Genomic DNA, 6,220 nt, shown 5'->3' with positions numbered 1-6,220 from the left:
GAGCAAGTAGTGCCAAGTTAAAAATTTATATATCTAGGAAACCAAGACCTCCCTTGTATTTTGGCATAATCATGTCGTCCCATGCCACCCATGCTGTTTTCCTCTCTCCCGCTTTACTTCCCCACCAGAATTTGCAGATCAAGGACGTAATATGCTCGCATAGTCCTCTAGGTAATTTGAAAACCGACATGGAATACGTGGGTATCGCCTGCACAACAGATTTGATAAGAACTTCTTTTCCACTTCCCGCCAATAATTTCTCCATGTATCCTTGCACCCTTTTCCACACCCTGTCCTTGAGATAGGCAAATGCTCCATTCTTCGACCTTCCAACATCAGAAGGAAAACCCAAGTATTTCTCATTTAAGGTTTCGTTTGTAACATTCAGCGTGGTCTTTACCTCTTGCCGGACAGCCTCTGGGCAGCCCTTTCCAAAATAAATGGAGGACTTGTCATTGTTGATCCGCTGCCCCGATGCTTGGCAATATGTATTGAGCACATTATTCAATGCTTCCGCCTTCTCTCTTGATGCTTTGCTGAATAAAATATAATCATCAGCAAAGAGTAGCAGGTTAATGCGAGGTGCTTGGGGTGCAATTTGAATTCCTTCTAGACCGCCAACTCTGCTTGCATGCTGCATTAAACAAGACAGACCTTCGATTGCTCCTAGTCGGTGCTGTTAGCGCCGATTAGAGAAACTGGCGCTAGCAGGGGCGCGTAATGAGCCGGCCCATTTGTTTTTCCCTTTCTGCCAGAAACTGCAAAAATTATACGCGGGTACCAAGACTTGAACACTAGACCTCATGAACCACTTCCGGGTGCACCAACCACTATCTTCTTCGGCTTCCTTTTATTCTTTCTGCAGCTCGCGAACCTCAGACCCTTCCGCAAACTGTTTTTTAATCTTTTTTCTCTTTTTATGTAACGGTTTTGTTCACCTTCTTTCTTTCCTTTTTTGCTAAATACGTGCAGCATTTGAAAAAAAATCAAAGATTTTTTTTTCAAAATGCATGAGTTTTTTAAAAATTTGAAAAAAAATCATTGATTTTTTTAAAAGTTCATCAAATTTGAAGAAAGTTCATCGCATCTAAAAAAATGTTCATCAAATTTGAGAAAAGTTCATCAAAACTGGAAAAACTTCATCGAATCTAAGAAAAAGTTCATCGAATCTGAAAAAAAAAATCATCATTTTTGAAAAAAAACATCGGATTTGAAAAAAAGTTCATCAAATTTGAAAAAATAGTTCAACGGATTTCAAAAAAAGTCCATCAAATTTGGAGAAGTTCATCAGATATGAAAAAAGTTCATCGGATTTCAAAAAAAGTTTGTGAAATTTGAAAAAGTTCAGCGAATTTGGAAAAAGTTCATCAAATTTGAAAAAAGTTCATCAAATTTGAAAAAAAGATCATCAAATTTGAAAAAATAGTTCAACGGATTTCAAAAAAAGTCCATCAAATTTGGAGAAGTTCATCAGATATGAAAAAAGTTCATCGGATTTCAAAAAAATTTTGTGAAATTTGAAAAAGTTCAGCGAATTTGGAAAAAGTTCATCAAATTTGAAAAAAGTTCATCAAATTTGAAAAAAAGATCATCAAATTTGAAAAAATAGTTCAACGGATTTCAAAAAAAGTCCATCTAATTTGGAGAAGTTCATCAGATATGAAAAAAGTTCATCGGATTTCAAAAAAAGTTTGTGAAATTTGAAAAAGTTCAGCGAATTTGGAAAAAGTTCATCAAATGTGAAAAAAGTTCATCAAATTTGAAAAAAGTTCATCAAATTTGAAAAAATAGTTCATCGGATTTGAAAAAAGGTTCATCGAATTTGCAAAAAGTTCATCAAATTTGAAAAAAGGTCATCGGATTTGAAAAAAAGTTCATCCAATTTGAAAAAATAGTTCATCGAATTTGAAAAAAAATTCATCAAATTTGGCAAAAATTCAGAAAAATAAGTTCAACGATTTTTTTAAAAATTCAACGCTTTTGAAAAAGTTCATTGATTTTGAAAAAAGTTCATCAATATGAAACAAAGTTCGTGAATTTAGAAAAAAAGATTTATGAATCTTTAAAAACCGTGCATTAAAGAAAACAAAAAAGGATCAGAAAAAAAACAAGAAAAAGAAATAAAACCGAAGTGAGAGTGCAATAAAGAAGAAAAGTAAAGAAATCTTGTACGAAAGGTTCGATAGTCGTATGGCTAGAGCGTGGCGCTAACGCCCGAGGGGGCGCGGGTTCGATTCCGTCGGTGGCCACCCTTTTTTCGCCAGTTTTTACAGGAACGCATAAGGGAACTGGGCCGGCCCAAATCATGGCAGGGGGTGTGCGCTGCAGGCGCCCGTTAGGCTGCAGGCGCCGTTAGCTAAATGGCCTATAACAAGGCGCCAAATAGGGTTTCCCAATGTGCTCGCACCAAACAAACCAGAAAAAGAAAAGAGAATCTATAATCTATAATATCTAAATAGTTCATCCCCACTATCATATTTCTCTTAACATGCAAGCTATCCACCTCAGCACACCTGCCACATCAGCATTCTTTTAGTGACCTACATATGGGACCAACCACTACAGCACCCCTGCCACATAAGCTTCGGTTAATTGCTAAGGACCCACCACAACCTGGCCTCACGAGCATCCTGTGTCTCCCTGATTGAGCGCTACAGAGCTTCGGCGTGCAACCTCATCCTCACGATATTTTTCATAGAGCGTCCGCAGCCTCCGGCCTCTTCAGCTTCTCCATCAAATCCCTGGCCGGTTGATTTTCCTTGCTCATATTCGTCTTCTTCCCTCTAGCCTTTCCCCTTCCATGTCTTTTTCAATCCCAGTCAATATTATATGGCTCCTCCGCTTCTTATTCTTCCTATTCCCAATCTCCCTTCACCTGTCGCTTCGGCCTGCTTCCATGGCTGGAACTACAAGGTGTCAAATCCAACGGGGATTTAATTAGCGGCAGGGATCCACGGTGGTGTTGGACTGGTGGAAAAGGTAGCCGATTCACTGGGCATCACCGCTTCTGACTGCCTCGATTGGTTATGTCATCGTCAGTGTCATCGACATTGCGGACCAATCGGCACCCTCAATGGCGCCAGGTAGTGTGCAAGCGCGGGTACAGATCGATGGGTGCCCTCTACCGGCACAACTGTATAGCATGCATGATCCATGGCGCCGGGCAACATGCAAGCTCTGCTGCAGATCGATGGTTCATAGTAGAAGCGACAAGAAAGGCAACCTGAAGGTGCACCTTTTTTTTTTTACTTTCGGCTGTCCACTTCCTTGAGTTATTTGTTGCTCCTCCTCTCCCCCAATTAATCAGGCGTAGAACATTTTTGCGACTTAATTTCAAATCTTGCAATCATCTATTCTATTGTTATTATGCAAATTCTGGGGAGGCTAATTAATTTTGATTACTGATGATGTCGAGTACTATCAGTGGCAAATATGTTTTATGTCCTTGAAAAATTCTGATGGTTGTTGTTCAGGCCCTTAAAAGAAAGTTGTTTTCCAATTTTTGGATCAGGCTCTGTCCGTTCACTGATTTTTTTTGTTTTGTTTTTGTTTGCAGGTCTCCGCGCCTTCATGTTAGGTCCGCGATTCCTCGAGTGCTTCTTCATGGAGTCTGTAGGCGAAGAACTGGAGGAAGGTGAACAACACTGAGCTGCAACTCTTTATATTCTCTTACCCATTTTTTTACTCTCTGCCTCTCTCCACATCTATTTTTCCAGGAGGATGAAGGATGGACGGTGACTGACATTTATTAGGCAGGATTAGATATGCTAAATTGTTTGATTACCATGGTCACCAAGGCACTTAGATGTATCTATGCTTGGCCACAGAAGTCACATTCAGTTTTCATCTGTTTCAATAAGCCGCTATGAAACTGTCCGCTGATTGTCCCTACAGTTGCTTACTAATGTGATCCATGCATGATGTTGCTACTTTGCAGCAGTACATATTATTGGCTCCTTTTCCCTACCACACTAACAGGTTAGTACAATTATTTGAATGATTGCACAGTTTCATTATTATTTTTCCCTTTAAATTTCATCATGATATTACAAGTATATGACATCCTTTATGTACATTTCCTTTTGTCACGTACAACTGGAATCAGGTGGTTAAGAAATAATTGTACATAAAGGATCAAGAAACAACGGTTACTCATTTTCTGGTATGTTCACATATACTATTATATCATATTTATTTATGTAGGATCACCAAAGGTTTGTAATTTTCTTTAATCTTCGGATATAATCTTCACCTTTATTAACCATGTTTGTTCTTTCTTTCTGTCTAATAATGTAGGAATTAATAATTACCAATCAAAAGTAAAACTATTATTATGCTAACACGACTTTTGCTAATAGTTTAAAAACACACACTAACTTCTGGTGTTTCTTTGAATCTAGCACCTTTCTTTCTAAGATAAAGCATCCTTCTATATGTACTTAAGGTACATTGTGATTAAGACGAATTATGAAAAAAATATTTCTTAAAAGATTATAGTGTTTGTGTGTGTTCTATCTAAACTTACAGCCATTGAACTTTGTTCCGTTGAATAGTTGTGTGATTTTGGCAAAACAAATCATACTTTTCCGTACATGCTCCCTACTGTATTACTCTAAGCATTTGACTGTTCTTCGTTTACTGGGGAGGTGTGAAATCCATCATAGTTTATGTTCCCGGTAGAGACATTGTTTCAGTATATGCATATGTATCTTTATACCATAATTTCTGGAAAATGGTTGTTTTATTTAGCAAATGTGATATATTATGATGCCTATGCGAGCTTCCTTTTTGTGCTGTCACGTCATACCGGCTTCCTTTCTGTACTTCATGCTTCATCCTGAACATATATTCTCTCAAGAATGTTTTGTTATCCTTTTTTTTTTTGCCGGCAAGAATGTTTTATTATCCTGAACATCTATTTCAAGCAGCCTCTGATTATTTTGTCTTTAGCATATATTCCCGCAGCAACGCGTGAGGTGTCATCTAGTTTGTTATATGAGCCGTGGCAGCACTACGCTGTTGATCGTGTTGGGGCCTTTGTTGGGGGAGACGAAGCGGCTCAGCAAAAATTAGAGTTGTCTAAAAAAAAGCAAAAATCAGAGGGTGTGCTTACGAAATCACTAATTAAGGAGTACTCATTGCAAAGATCACTCTCGTCTTCCCAGGTTGCGGCAATTGGCGCGCTGCATGTGTTTATGTAAAGATCACTTTTTTCATAGATCCGTTCATTCACAACGTTTTATCTCTTAAACCGTGCGTTCAAATTTCGAACCGTTTTCACCGTTGGATTCCGCACATCGAGATCTTCAAAACTAGATCCCATATTGATAGGTCTTAACGAACTTTTTTTCACGAAAAAGACCGATCAAAAAAACCAGACAAAAAAACCGAACCGGGAGCACGAGTGTTCTCCTTTCCGAACGCCCGTGCCTCTCGCGCAAAGTACAACCGTGCCTCTCACGGAAGCAAAACCGTGCCTTTCGAGAAAGCAAAAAAACAAAAAAAATGCATTTTTTCCGTTTTCGAGACGCACGGTTGTGCATCTTGGGAAAGCACAACCGTCCCTATCGCGGAAGGAAAAAAAACAGAAAATGTGTTTTTTTCGGTTTCCGAGAGAGACGGCCGTGCCTCCCACGGAAGCAAAACCGTGCCTCTCGAGGAAGAAAGAAAAACAAAAAAAATGCATTTTTTCTGTTTTCGAGAGACAAGGCCGTGCATCTCGGGAAAGCACAACCGTGCGTATCGCGGAAGGAAAAAACAAAAAACCCGTTTTTTCGATTTTCTAGAGGGACGACCGTGACTCTCGCGAAAGCAAAACCGTGGCTCTGGCGAAAGCAAACCCGTGACTCTCATGAAAGGAAAAAAAGAAGACGCGTTTTTTCGTGCGAAATTTGTTTTTTCAAATTTTTCTGACCCAATAGCTAAGGAAGACCGGTGAAAAACTGAAACGTCCTAAAAACAAAAAAAACATTTAAAAAGCCGAAAACGCGTGCAGAAAAATAAAAAATAAAATTCGGAGGGAGCGCCCAGAGAGCGACACGTGGCGGGCGGCTGAGAGCACGTCAGGTGGCACTGATCGTTGTGAGGCTCCCAAAGTAGCGCTCGTCAACTAGTTGCTCTCGCGCCCCTATATCTCGCGATAGGGGAGAAACCCTTGCTGAACGGGAGAGTGAAATGGGCCGACCGAGAAGCGTCGGAGGCCACAACCACCTTTTTCCTC

The 6,220-nt window shown here is 39.6% G+C and overlaps 1 long non-coding RNA gene across 2 annotated transcripts; it reads left to right on the top strand.

Annotated features, from left to right (window-relative positions):
- Positions 1–2,612: 2,612 nt before the first annotated feature.
- Positions 2,613–5,194, top strand: LOC123042439 (uncharacterized). Of its 2 annotated transcripts, XR_006418793.1 has the most exons (4): positions 2,613–3,229; positions 3,557–3,634; positions 3,717–3,978; positions 4,106–5,192. It is a non-coding gene; the product is annotated as an uncharacterized lncRNA (long non-coding RNA). The 2 variants fall into 2 exon arrangements; XR_006418792.1 differs by having other exon boundaries at positions 3,557–3,978; positions 4,106–5,194.
- Positions 5,195–6,220: the final 1,026 nt, after the last annotated feature.

Source organism: Triticum aestivum, chromosome 2B, assembly GCF_018294505.1.
Source record: "Triticum aestivum cultivar Chinese Spring chromosome 2B, IWGSC CS RefSeq v2.1, whole genome shotgun sequence".
Lineage (NCBI taxonomy): Eukaryota > Viridiplantae > Streptophyta > Magnoliopsida > Poales > Poaceae > Triticum > Triticum aestivum.
The sequence above is the reverse complement of the archived record's forward strand: the minus strand, read 5'-3'. Positions and strand labels throughout refer to the sequence as shown.